This window comes from Herpailurus yagouaroundi, unplaced genomic scaffold (assembly GCF_014898765.1).
Source record: "Herpailurus yagouaroundi ecotype Mexico unplaced genomic scaffold, PumYag 438, whole genome shotgun sequence".
Lineage (NCBI taxonomy): Eukaryota > Metazoa > Chordata > Mammalia > Carnivora > Felidae > Herpailurus > Herpailurus yagouaroundi.
In genome coordinates this window covers 41,160-53,610 of record NW_024412655.1, presented here as the reverse complement: position 1 = coordinate 53,610, position 12,451 = coordinate 41,160, and the positions used below count along the sequence as shown (strand labels likewise).

At 50.7% G+C, this 12,451-nt stretch overlaps 1 long non-coding RNA gene across 4 annotated transcripts in view; it reads left to right on the top strand.

The window, feature by feature from the left end:
• Positions 1 to 198: 198 nt before the first annotated feature.
• Positions 199 to 12,451, top strand: part of LOC121022786 (uncharacterized) — a 37,466-nt gene continuing 25,213 nt past the window's right edge. For 3 of the 4 annotated variants that reach the window (XR_005787107.1, XR_005787108.1, XR_005787106.1), the window contains exons 1-2: positions 199 to 892; positions 1,044 to 1,247. This is a non-coding gene — a long non-coding RNA (uncharacterized LOC121022786). The remainder of the gene's footprint in view (positions 893 to 1,043; positions 1,248 to 12,451) is intronic. The other variant, XR_005787105.1, reaches the window with a different exon arrangement.

Here is a 12,451-nt window from a genome sequence, read left to right as displayed (position 1 = left end):
AGTGACAGGCCCGGGGCGGAGGGCGGGGCCGCCGGCGGGGATGAGGTCATGCCGAGCGAAAAAGGCCCTGACGTCACCTGCAGCCAATCAGCGCGCGCGGCTCGGGGGCAGGTGACGTCAGCCGGAGCCCGGCCGCGGGTGCAGATCAGAGGCGGCGGCCGCGGGGGGCGGGGGGCCGGGCTGGCCGCCGCCCTCCGCCCTCTGCCCTCCGCCCCCCCGTCCGGCACCGGCTCTTAAAGGGGCCGTGTGGCGTCCCCTCCGTTGCTGCGGGGGCGCCCCCCCGCCCCCCACCAACCTTCGGGGAGCCTTCCTAGCCCCGGCGCCCGGCCCCAGCACGCGGGGACCCCCGGCCTCGCGCCGCTCACCGCCGAGGAGGGGCCGGCTGAACGGGTCGTGGCTCGAGGGTCTTCACCCGCCGTGGCCCGGCCGGAGCTGGCGCCGCCTCCCCAGCCCCGCAGCCTTTGTTCGCGCGGGGCCTGCGGGCCCCGAGACCCTCGCGGTCCCGGGCGGCGAGGGCGCTGCGCGAGCTAGGCCCGCGAGCACTTTACCTGCGGCACTGACGCCGACCCTCTCCAGCACCCCTGGAGGTGGGAACCTGGGTTTCCACTTTACTCGGGAGCAAATTGGAAGCTCGGAGGCGAGACGGTTTGTCTCAGGTCACACGTCTCACGAACTCTGGGGAGGGTGTCCCCAGTGCAGTGCTGTCCCCCAGGCCCCGCCGATCACTCCAGCCCCTGATGCTTCTGGTGAAAAGCCACCCCCAAACAGTGCTTATCGGGGTCCACCCTGACAATATGTATTCTCCCCCAGCCCCCAGTCAAGGCTGTCGAGGGTCTGCCCCCAGGCGACTTGGGGCCCGGACGCTGGGAGTCCAGAGCGGGAACAAACATAGGTAATTACACCTTGAGCAGGGTTGGGCCGGAAACAACCAGGGGCCAGAGACACGCGGGCCGGGCGGTGGGCAGCCTGGAGGCCACCCCAGGAGGTGGTCTGGAGGCTGGGGAGGCACCTGTGGTGCGGAAGGGACCCTCCCTACCCCCCAGGCAGGAAAGACCTGGATGGTCCCTAGACCTGGAGGAGGTCAGGGAGCTGGAGGCAGGAGAGCCGGGAGAAGATATGCACCCACACACCTACTGATTACTGAGCACCTTCTCCAGCCGGGCCCTGTGCGGGGCACTGGGATGTTAGCTCTGAGAAAGACGACAAAGACCATTGCCGTGAGCTGACACTGACGGGAGCCTTTGAAGGTAATTTATTTTTTGGCGGGAGGTGTGACCAGACAGCTCAGATGTTTCTAAAACCCCTTCCCTATGGCTGGCCGATGGAGAGTGAGGTGATCTTTTCTCTAGCCTGAGGCGCCCGGCCTTGGCAGGTCTCCCAGGGCCACCTAGGGGCTCTGAGAGGGGCTCTGGCCCCCGGGGAGTGCAGCACCTTCCCAAGGAGGGAGAGAGCTAGGAGGTGGCTCTCAGCCATCCTTGGTTGAAGAAGGGTCACAAAAAATGTGCCAGGCACAACTGGCCTGTCTTGTCCTGGGCCAGGATGCGCACTCTGGACCGCAGAGCTCTGTGTGGGAGTGCAGGAGGGCATCGGGTAGCAGGTGGGTCCTGGGCAGGGCTCTGGAGGGTCCCCCCTTCTGATCCTCAGTTCTCCCAAGCAGGCTGAGCCACCTACAGCCTCAGGGCTTTGCACAGAGTAGGTGTGTAGTAAGTGTGTGGGGCCTCCTTTCTTGCTGGCCTGAAGAATGTCAGGGTAGTTGTGTGTATATGTGGTGCATGGTGGGCGCAGGGCTGGGGGGGGGGGGGGGGGGAGGGGGTGTTTTCGTGGCAGAGCCAACACCGAGGATAAACAGGTAACTGCTCCTTGCCGGGAAGGGAGCGCTGGTAACCTGGGGGCTATCTGGGGCTGGGGCTGGGGCTGGGGCTGGGGCTGGGTCTGGGACTGGATTGAGGTCTTTCCTCTTTCTGTGATCTGCTAGCCAGAGGCAGACCCTGAGCTCCTGGGAATGCCCAGCCCAGATGCATGGCTGGGACAGTGGTGGGTGGGGGCTTCCCTGGGACCCTGCTATGTTTGGGGGCCTGGGAGCGGCAGGAGTTGGGGTTTGTCGGTCTTTAGACTGAGGAGTTGGGTTTGCTCCCTGGCTAGGGGGGAAGGTGTTCAAGTGGGCTCCTCTTCTGCCCAGCCGGGACGTGGTCAGCACTTGCACGTGGCCTGGGAGTGCCCATGACCCCAAAGAACTCTGGCTGTGCCCTGGGCAGCTCCTGGCTAGGCCTGAGCAGGTGGCAGTAAATTGAGGGGCGGGCGATGATGTCCTCACTTCCTTCTGGAAGCTGTAGATGAGTGGGTGGGGGTGGCGTGCAGCTTTCTGGGGCTGGACCTGGCCAGGGAAGTATGTTTGGGCCATGATTATTCTCCAGTTCTGTCATTTCTGGTGCAAAGGAGCACTTAAAACCTGGAGTTTTGCAACAAGGGGGCAGAGGTTTAGGGAGGCACTGCGAGTTTCCCAGGCCGCTAGCTCTGCCCTAGGTTCTTTCCAGCCCCGTGCTGGATTCTATCCGCGCCCCCCTAGGCCCCCTCGGAGGGCCAGCGGCCTGGGCGCTGAGACTCATGCCCTAAGGAGATGCGCAGGGGCAGGGGCGGCTGGGGGAGGGGGCTGCGGTGGGCCCGGGCGCTGGGCAGTGCTTGGAAGGAAGTGGGGTTCCCAGCTCCCCAGCCAGGGGTCGCCTTGTGAGGCCGGGCCAGGTCCAAGCCCGCTGCCCGCTGGGCCCGGGCTCCCCGCGGGTGATCGCGGGGGGCCACGCGGGCCCGGGCCCCCAGCGGTGGAGCGGGACCCGGCTCAGGGCAGCGTCGGGGTCGGGTCGGTCCCCCGCCTGGAGGACCGCGCGCCGGGTCGGGCTGACGCGGGCGGTCCGTGCGCGCCCCCTGCCGCCCGCCTGCGCCCGACCAGAGAGGACGCGCGGGGTGGACTTTCCTTCCTGCGTCCTCGCCACACAGAAAGAAAAACGGGGTCCACTTTTTTTTTTTTTTTTTTTTTTTGCCGATTTGCAGCTCGGCGTTTCAGCCAAAGACACACAATAAACGTGTAGCCGTGGCATTGTTTTCCCCACAACCAGATTTTTTTTTTTTTTTTAAAGTCATGGCATTGTTAATAAAATGAGTATCCCGGTTGTCCAAGCAGGTGGGCTTGGACCTAGGGCTTTCCGGTCGCCCCAGGAAGCTCCCCCGCCCTCCCAGCCTCTGACCTAGCCCCCTCACCTTCTGACCTAGCGCTCGGTGAACCTGGACGAGGTTCGCCATAACCAGGTGATAAACGTCTGTGGGGTGTTGCATTTGATGGACGCGCGGTGATATTTGGACCAAGTTTCTATATTTATGTGATAGATTATTTCCATAGTTTGGTTATTACATCCAGTGCAGGGAGCAGCATCCTTCTGTGTGTTTTTCATAACACATTTCAGATTATTTTCTTTCCTGGTTTTTAATTATGATGTAAAACAAAAACAAAAACAAAAACAAAACCCTGCCAAACACGTGTAATGACGGAACAGACACCTGTTTTTAGCTCTGGACCCAACCATGTCAGCAGGTCTCCGTGTTTGCTTCAGGCTGGAAGAATCACATCGGGGTCCTGGTGGGAGGCAGGCGCTGAGTGGGGGACGTCTTCTCGGTTCTGGCTTTATCATTTCATGGCACGCATAAGTCCTGCATACAGCCTTGTGCGCTTTTCAATATTTCTGTATGAGCATCATGGCACAACATTTCTCCTTCAATTTGCTTTTTCTGTTTTGCACGCGCCAGCCTGTTTTTCCTTGTTGAGGCGGGTGCCCCCGTCCACCCGTTTTAGCTGCTGTGTGTGTAGGTTTGCACTGGAGGAACAGACCGGTTATGTTGCCATTACTCTACTGATGGACATTTAGCTCGTTTGCAAGTTTTTCTCCACGCAGCTGTGTTGCAACGAACGTTCTGGTGGTTGTCTCCTCGCACCACGTAGCCAGCTGTGTCAGCACGACCTGGGACTGTGTGGGAAGTGCACACTCTCAGCCCCCACCCAAGCCTGCTAAGCCAGAATCTCTGTTTTAACAAGTTCAGGAGATTCGTACGCACGTTCAAGCTTTTGGCTTTCTTTTTTGTATCATTTTATTTAATTTTTAAAATTATACAGTAAAATTGACTCGACTTTTTTTTTTTATTGTGGCAAGATATGCATGATATAAAAGTTGCCGCCTTAACCATTTTTAAGTGTTCAGTTCAGGGGCATTAAGTACGTGCCCATCATGCACCCACCACAGCCATCCGTCTCCAGAACTTACTCATCTTTCCCAACTGAAACTCAATCCCCATTAAACAATAAACCCCATTGTCCCTGCCCCGGCCCCTGGCACCCGCCATGCTTCTCTCTGTCTCTACGAATTTGACTTCTCCAGGGAACTTGTGTGAGTGGCACCCTGTGGTATTTGTCCTTTGTATCTGCCTCATGTTACTCAACATCATGTCCTTGGAGCTCATCCATAGGTAGCAGGTGTCGGAATTGCCTTTCTTTCTAAGGCCGAATAATCTTCCATGGTGTGGACAGATGACATTTTGCGTATCCCTTCGTCTGCCGGTGGGTGCTGGGCTGTCCCCGACCTTCGTGTACTGTGAATAACACTGCTGTGAACAGTCTCTGTGAACAGAGACCCTGCTGTGCACTCTTTTGGGTATGTACGTGGAAGTGGAATTATCAGATCACATGACATTTGCGTGTGTACCTTTTGAGGAACCACCAAACTGTTCTCCATGGCAGCTGTACTCTTGTAAATTACCAACAACGCACCAGTGTTCCAACTTTTCGACATCTCAACAAAATTGACACTTTTGGGTTTTGACACCTATGTAGATTCGTGTGCCGTCATCATTATCAATACGGAGCAGCTCTGTCACCCTAAGAATGTCTCCCGTGCTATTTCTTTATGGTGACATACTCCTTTCAGCCTTACCCCTTGGCAACCACTGGTCTGTGCCCATCACTATGGTTTAGTTTTTCTGAGGACACGAGAGGAGTGGAATCCCACAGTACGTAAGCTTTAGAGACTGCTATTGTCTTTGACGTTCATCCCGGTTGTTGGTGTATCAATAGCTTGTTCCTTTTTGCTGCTGGGAAGGATTTGATGGCACGTTTAGAACACAGTGTACCCAGTCACTTGCTGAAGGACATCCGGGTTGTTTTCAATTTTTTAGACATCATGAATAAAGCCATTAGAAACATTCCCGTGCAGGGTTTTGTGTTAGTGTAAGTTTTCATGTCTCCAGAGTACATGCCCTGGAGTATGACCATGGGTCACACGGTGGATATTTGTTTAACTTATCAGACTGCCATTTGCACATTTAGCTTTGAGAGACACTGTCTCAGGGCTCTTGGGCCAGATTTCTCTGAGGTGTGTGCCCAGAAGTGGGGTCATCAGGTTACAGGATACGCCTGCCGTTAGCGTCCTGGAAGTTACTAAATTGCTCTCAAGGTGTGGATATAATAATCACCCCACCAGTGAGTTATGGAAGCTCCAGTTTTTATAATCCTTGTCAACATTTGGTGTTTTGATTGTAGCTGCATTGAATTGATAGGTTAATTTGGAGGAGAGCACTATAGGCTCTTCTCATCCATGTACGTGTATTTAGTTTTTAAATGTCCTTCTCTGTTGCTTTAGGATTTTCTCCAGAGAGGTCTTATCCATTCCTGTTAAATGTATTCCTACTTGCCTTATAATTTCTGTTTCTGTTGGGAAGGAAAGGCTCTTTGTAAAAATCATTTTCTGATTTGTTGTCACTTGTCTGTAGGCTTCCTCTGATTTAGCCTCTCTGAATTCCCTTATTAGTTCCGCCATGAATTTCCTATCAATTCACGTGGACTTTCCAGGCAGATAGTCATACATCTGTGGATCCCCACGTTTGTTTCTTTGCAAACCTGACATCACCCATTTCTTTTTCTTGTCATAGTGCATTGACTAGGATCCCCATCATCATGTCAAATGTACCTGGTGATGGTAACAGTCTTAGCCTGGGTTGCCTAGAAAGCAAGCCAGAGGCAAAGCTTAATCCAAGCGTGCTGTCGAAGGGCCGATCCAAAGGAGGCCAGAGTCGGGGGCCGGAAGAAGTTGCGGCTAGTTGCTTGTCTATGCAGGCCATCTCCAGTGAGGCCTAATGGAGACACTGCAGCACAGAACAGTCTGCAGGGAGGAAGAAGGGAGAACACTTTATCCACCTGTCTTCTGTTCTCACAGATCAAAGTTCACTTCACGGGGAACTTACTTCCCTGAACTTTGTGTTGTGTGTTAAACCAGCTCTTGTAGGAAACCACTGGAGGGGCCAGAGCTCCCGTGGGTTCAGTAAAGTTGTGCCAACATACGGAACTTCTTGATGCTGCAGGCACGATGAAGGTCAAACCGAAGACCGGCCCTCTCTGGAAGCAAGGCCATGGACTGGGGCTGGAAAGGGGGGCCAGCAGATATGATGGGGGTGGGATGGAGTGGGGTAACAAGCTAGGTCCGTTCCATTAACTGACTTTAAAGAGAATATTCTGTAGTTTTCCAATCTGAATTAGCTGTTATCAACACCTGGTCACAAAGCTGTCCTCCTGGGACCTCCCTGCACCACTACTGGTGACTCACCTGGGCATCATGTCTGAAACAGCCATGAAGATTTGCAGCCACTGGGCCCCTTGTACACTTGCTGGGCCACGAGACCTTGGTCTCCCCTGTGACTGAGAGACCTCAGCCCCATGCTAATTCCCCTTCTTGTAAAGGCCATTACATCGGGATACAGGGGTGTGGGTCAGGCAGTAGGGGTCCTAACAGAGAGCAACCACTGGCCCTCAGTTCCTCTGGCAGACAGCGCCTGACCTCCATGAAGGTCTTGCTTTGTGGCAGCCCTTTTGTTTCGAAGGTGCCCGAGTGCCCCCTTGTGGCCTCTCGTAGCTCCATATATGGCCTGAATTTCTGGGTGCTTGCCCCCTTTATTTTATCTTTGGGGAATTGCTGTTTTAACAGTCACTTCCAGCATGTGGTGTGGCTAGGTCACGTTGGGAAGTATTTGCTACTCCTGTCTGTGGTGTGTGTGGTACCAAGGAGACTAGTGTGGGGGGGTGGGCATCCATCTTTATCCAGGGCATTTTAGGTCCCAAAGCTTTACAGGCTCCCAGGAGTACAGGACCTCTGGGTGCTAACAAGGTGGGATATTCTTTAATAGTTCATTGGCCATTGTCAGGTGAGCCACTTGCCCTCAGGCTGCCAGTCTGTCCCTAATATGGCCATCCAGAGCAGCCACAGCCCTCAGGCTTGGGACAGCTCCTCCTGTGGTGTCTGTGGGATCTTACCAGCCTGGAGGATGTCTCTCTGGGTTGGCCATCTGGTGGCCATTAAACAGGCATCCAAATAGCGCGTCTGCAGCATGAATTGTGGGAGATGCTTGCTTGTGGCCAACACCTGGGAGAACACGACTTTGTCAGCACCTTGGCACGCGCACCGTCGCCATTGCCCAGTCTGTTGACCCAAAGGGCCCGTTTCTCTTCTCCTCTTTCTGTAGGTCTGTGTCTCAGGACTACTCTACTGTGTGGGGCTATTGCCCTTGGAGATAGTCCTGGTTGTGGCTGGCAGGACAGGGTGCAGCTGTGCTTTCTCTGTGGGGAACTGGAGCTCTCCTGGACCACTATCCCACAGGGGGCAGCAACAATCATGGCACTGCCTGGGTGGCTTGTTTCAGCCCTGCATCTTGCCATTTGGCCTCTAACCATGGACTCCACTCATGTTTATTAGCAGCTATGTTATTTTCCATTTCTCCTATCTCCTCTTTGTTCCCTTTTTTCCTTATTTCTTGCTTTATTTTATATTCAACTATTTTTTTAATCCAACTTCTCTTTTCTGTTAGCTGTTGGGATATATACATATATACACACACACACACATATGTATACACATATATATATAATTTTTTAATGTTTATTTATTTTTGAGAGAGAGAGAGAGAGAAAGAAAGCGTGAGTAGGGGAGGGGCAGAGAGAGTGGGAGACACAGAAGTCTAAAGCAGGCTCTAAAGCTGTCAGCACGGAGCCTGACGTGGGGCTTGAACGGACAGACTGTGAGATCATGACCTGGGCTGAAGCTGGATGCCCAACCGACTGAGCCACCCAGGCACTCCCATATTCCTGTATATTTTTAAGTGACTATCCTAGAGATTACATTTCATATCCTTGATTTATTATAATATACTATCAATTAGTCATCTCATGACATCCTGAACAAGGCAAGAGCCTTACAACTGTTTAATTTCATTTATCCTCCTGCATTTTACTTCCAAAAATGCTAAAAATCTTATGGGACATTAATATATTGTTCCAAGCAGTTCCTTTTCTTTTATACTTATCAACATATTTACAATTTCCAGCACTTTTCACTCAGTCCCGAAGCCCCATGCTTCCATATGGGGCTCTTTTCCTTCAGTCTGAAGAGCCTTTCTTTAGTATTTCTTGTGGTGTGGGTCTTCTGGTGATAATGTCTCTCATCTGAAAACAACTCCATTTCACTTACGCTTTTTTTTTTACAGTTTATTTATTTGTTTTGAGAGAGAGAGAGGGAGAGAGAGAACCCCAAGCAGGCTTTGCACTGTCAGATGAGGGGCTTGAACCCACAAACCATGACATCATGACCTGAGCCAAAGTCAGAAGCTTAACCAACTGAACCACCCAGGTGCTCCTCACTTACATTTTGGAGGGTATTTACATTAGGTGTAAGATAACAGATAGGCAGGTTTTTGTTGTTGTTGTTTGTTTTTTAATTTCAGCACTCTAAGATGTCATTCCATGTCTTCTGGCTTCCATCACTTCTACTTAAAAATCAGTTGTCGCTCTTATAGCTGTTCCTTCACAGGTAATGTGTTCTTTTTCTCCTGCTGCTTTTAAAGATTTCTCTTGATCTTTGATGTTTGGAAATTTTCCTACAGCATGCCTCTGCGTGTCCTTCTATCTATTCATTCTGCTTTCAGTTTGCTGAGTTTCTTGAACCTGTAGATTCATGGTTTTCCACAATTCTGGAAAAAAGATATCGTCTTCTCTTCATATAGCCCACAATCCATTGTTTCTTGCTGCTCTTTCTGGGAGTCCAGAAATATGTTTTATTTTATTTTATTTTATTTTAATTTTTTTTTCAACGTTTATTTATTTTTGGGACAGGGAAAGACAGAGCATGAACGGGGGAGGGGCAGAGAGAGAGGGAGACACAGAATCGGAAACAGGCTCCAGGCTCTGAGCCATCAGCCCAGAGCCTGACGCGGGGCTTGAACTCACGGCAGAAATATGTTTTAAACTGTGTTTCAGGTGTCTCATGTTCTGTTCTATTATCATTTTCTGTATTTATTCTTTCTGCACTTCAGTTAGGATATTTTCTATTTATATATCTTTGTGTTTCCTAAATTTGTTTTCTATCCAATGAGTCATTAGTTTTAGGTATTTCATATATTGCATTTTTCAGTATGAGAATGTTTTCCATTTAACATTTTAAAATATATTCTAATTCTTGGGGCGCCTAGATGGAAGCAGAAACTCAGTCAGTTAAGTGTCTGACTTTGGCGTAGGTCATGATCTCGTGGTTCTTGAGTTCAAGCCCCGCGTTGGGCTCTCTGCTGTTAGCACAGAGACTGCTTCAGATCCTCTGTCTCCCTCCCTCTACATCTCCCCTACTCTCTCTCTCCTTCTCTCTAAAAAATAAATGAACATTAAAAAAAAGTTAAATATAGTCTAATTCCTTACTGAAAAAGCTATCTTTGCATCCATTTTGCTTATCTTTTCCTTTATTTCATTTAATGTATTAATCATAGTTATTTTAAGTTTATGTTTTCTTATTACAATATATGGATTATCCATGGACCGGCTTCTGTTGTTAGCCTTCCTCTTGATTATTGACCATATTTTCCTTCCACTTCCTGTGTCTAGTACTTTTTGAGTGTATGCCAGATATTTGTATAAAAGGGCCATAAAGGTTCTAATTGATATCTTCTAACAGGGATACTTGGCTTTTCCTCTCTTATCCAGGTAGGGCAAGCAGCTGAACACTCCAGTTCGGTAGAGACTGGGCTGGGTTTGGGCTCATTGCACTTGTGTAAGTCTTCTGGGTTTGGCTTTCCTGGTGTTGGTGTTAAGAACCTGGCTTCTCTCTAGCTTCTTGGTGCTGCAAGGCTGTGGGAAACTCTGTCCTTTTCCTCAAATATTTTAAGCTTAGCTCTTCTGCTCAGTAAGCTTCAAAATTTGGAAAATGGCTTAAGGGACACGTGCCTGTGTCTGAGGCAGAAACCTTTTCTCTCGGAGGACGTTGTGTGCTGAGTGCCACGAGGCTACGGGAGATCTCACTTTGCATGTACAAGCCTCAGGTCTAGTTTTGTGCCTCTCATAGATTTGGAAGTTAGCAAATGTCCCAATTTTCTACACCGGCCCTGGTGGTGATTGCGACAGTTCTGTGGGTTTTCTTTCTCCTGGCGGAGTCGCTCCTTCTGGGTCAAGCCTGATGATAAGCCCACACCCAGAAGTGGCTAATTCCTCAAAGGAAGAAAACGTGGTGATTGATCCTCAGTTCATCTTGGAAAGCTTTTCCCCTTGAGGCTTGCTTTTATCTGGTCCCCACTGATTCCACAGTGATCTAACATTATGTATGTATGCTACTCTTTATAAATTGTGGCAAAATACACACAACATAGAGTTTGCTCGTGTCTTTTACTCTATGGGTTTTGAAACTAATTTGGCCTTTTCTAGTTGCTGCGGTGGGATCGTTAACCTTCTATACGTATTACATCTCCATTTGGAAGCAGAAACTTTGCTCTCCTGGCTTTTACTGTCACCATAAACGTCCATGTGTGGGTTTGGAACCAGCCTGCATGGTTTTCAATTCTTGCTCTGTAGCTCTCTACAGTGGGACTATGGACAAAGTGTTGCCATCTTGTGATTGCCCCATGGGGGACAGGATCAATTCTCTGCCCCAAATCGGCTCAGGTATCAGACTGAAACACCACACATGCACCAAGAGGGTAGAGAAGGGTTTATTCCTCACATAATTAGATTCTGGGTGAGCAAGGTAGGCACCCAGGCTTGTTTGGAATGACCTGAATAAACAGAGGGAACGTTCTTTGGTTTTTATCATGGTTAGGGGTGAGTCAAGGCTTAAGGTTCCTGCACAGGCTGGAGTTTGAATGGTTTGAATGTCCCTGCCAGTGCAATGGGCTTTCTCATTGGTTGCCTGGTTGTGGGGTAAAAAGAAGGTGGGGAGCTCCTGAAAACTGTCAGTGGTCCAACATCAAAAATGGTGTTGCGTTCTTTATTGCACTGACCCTCTCTATGTTTCACTTTACATTGGTAGATCAGGGCTGCTGTGAGCATTTGGTGAGGTGGCTTATGCAAAGTGCTTAGCACAGCACCACATCCACACAGGAAACAATTACAGGTCATTTCATTTGGGTCAGATTCCTTCAGGAAAGACAACAGGGCCATACCTACTTCAGCTCAGCACTGAGCCAGGAGGAGGTATGTGCCAGCAGTCCCCCAGATGGCCATCGTGATGGGTCCATCTCCTATGGCTGCTTTACCATGCACACAGAATTTCCTATAAGGAAGATGCCATATTAGCAGCCCATTTTACAGGTGTGGGCACAGGTTCCAGGAGGAAAAATGATTTGCTCAGGGCTCCTCAGCTGGTTGGCTGTAGAAGACACACAGAGCGTTTGGAGATGGGGAACAGATCAGCATTTACCAAAGACACTGTGGGAACGTGGGACAGGTCACCTGTTAGCAGGTGCAGGAACTGAGCATGGCTGTGGGTATTATTCCAATGCACACCCCCTCCCTCCCATCAAAGAAATATAAACAGATAAATACATCAACACAGCAGGGGGTTCTGGGACAAATGGCTTTATTAGATGCTTCCAGGACAGATATCTGAGAAATTAGTGACTGCAGAGTATGCAGAGCTGAGGAAAGCCTGGCCTGTCCCTGCTCAGATGTCCTCACTGGAGAAGGTGCCAGGTAGGCAGGACTAGGGATGGTGGACCTTTTCTGCAAGTGGCTGGGGAAGGTGTCCAGGTGCTGGGAGGAGGGGTCTTGGAAATCATTCTTGGATACAAGTGCCCACTCTATTTCTTGGCAAGAGATCAAACAAACATGCTCACATTGGGAAAGGGAGGCGGATGGACCACAGGACACTGGCATGGAGGAGAGTCTGGATCAGGGGTGCAGGGAAGAGGGAGATGATGGCTGTGCTGGAGCCCATGACTCTTGATCAGGATGGCCCTGCTTTGGTAAGAGTCCCTGCAAAAACTGAAAGTCAGATCTTGCACTGGCAGCAAATGGGGACAGAGCAGCTGGACTGGCAGCAGCCACAGGAGCCACAGGAGTCACAGTCTCCCTTGGAGCCCCCACAGGAGCCACAGCCCCCCTTGGAGCCCCCAC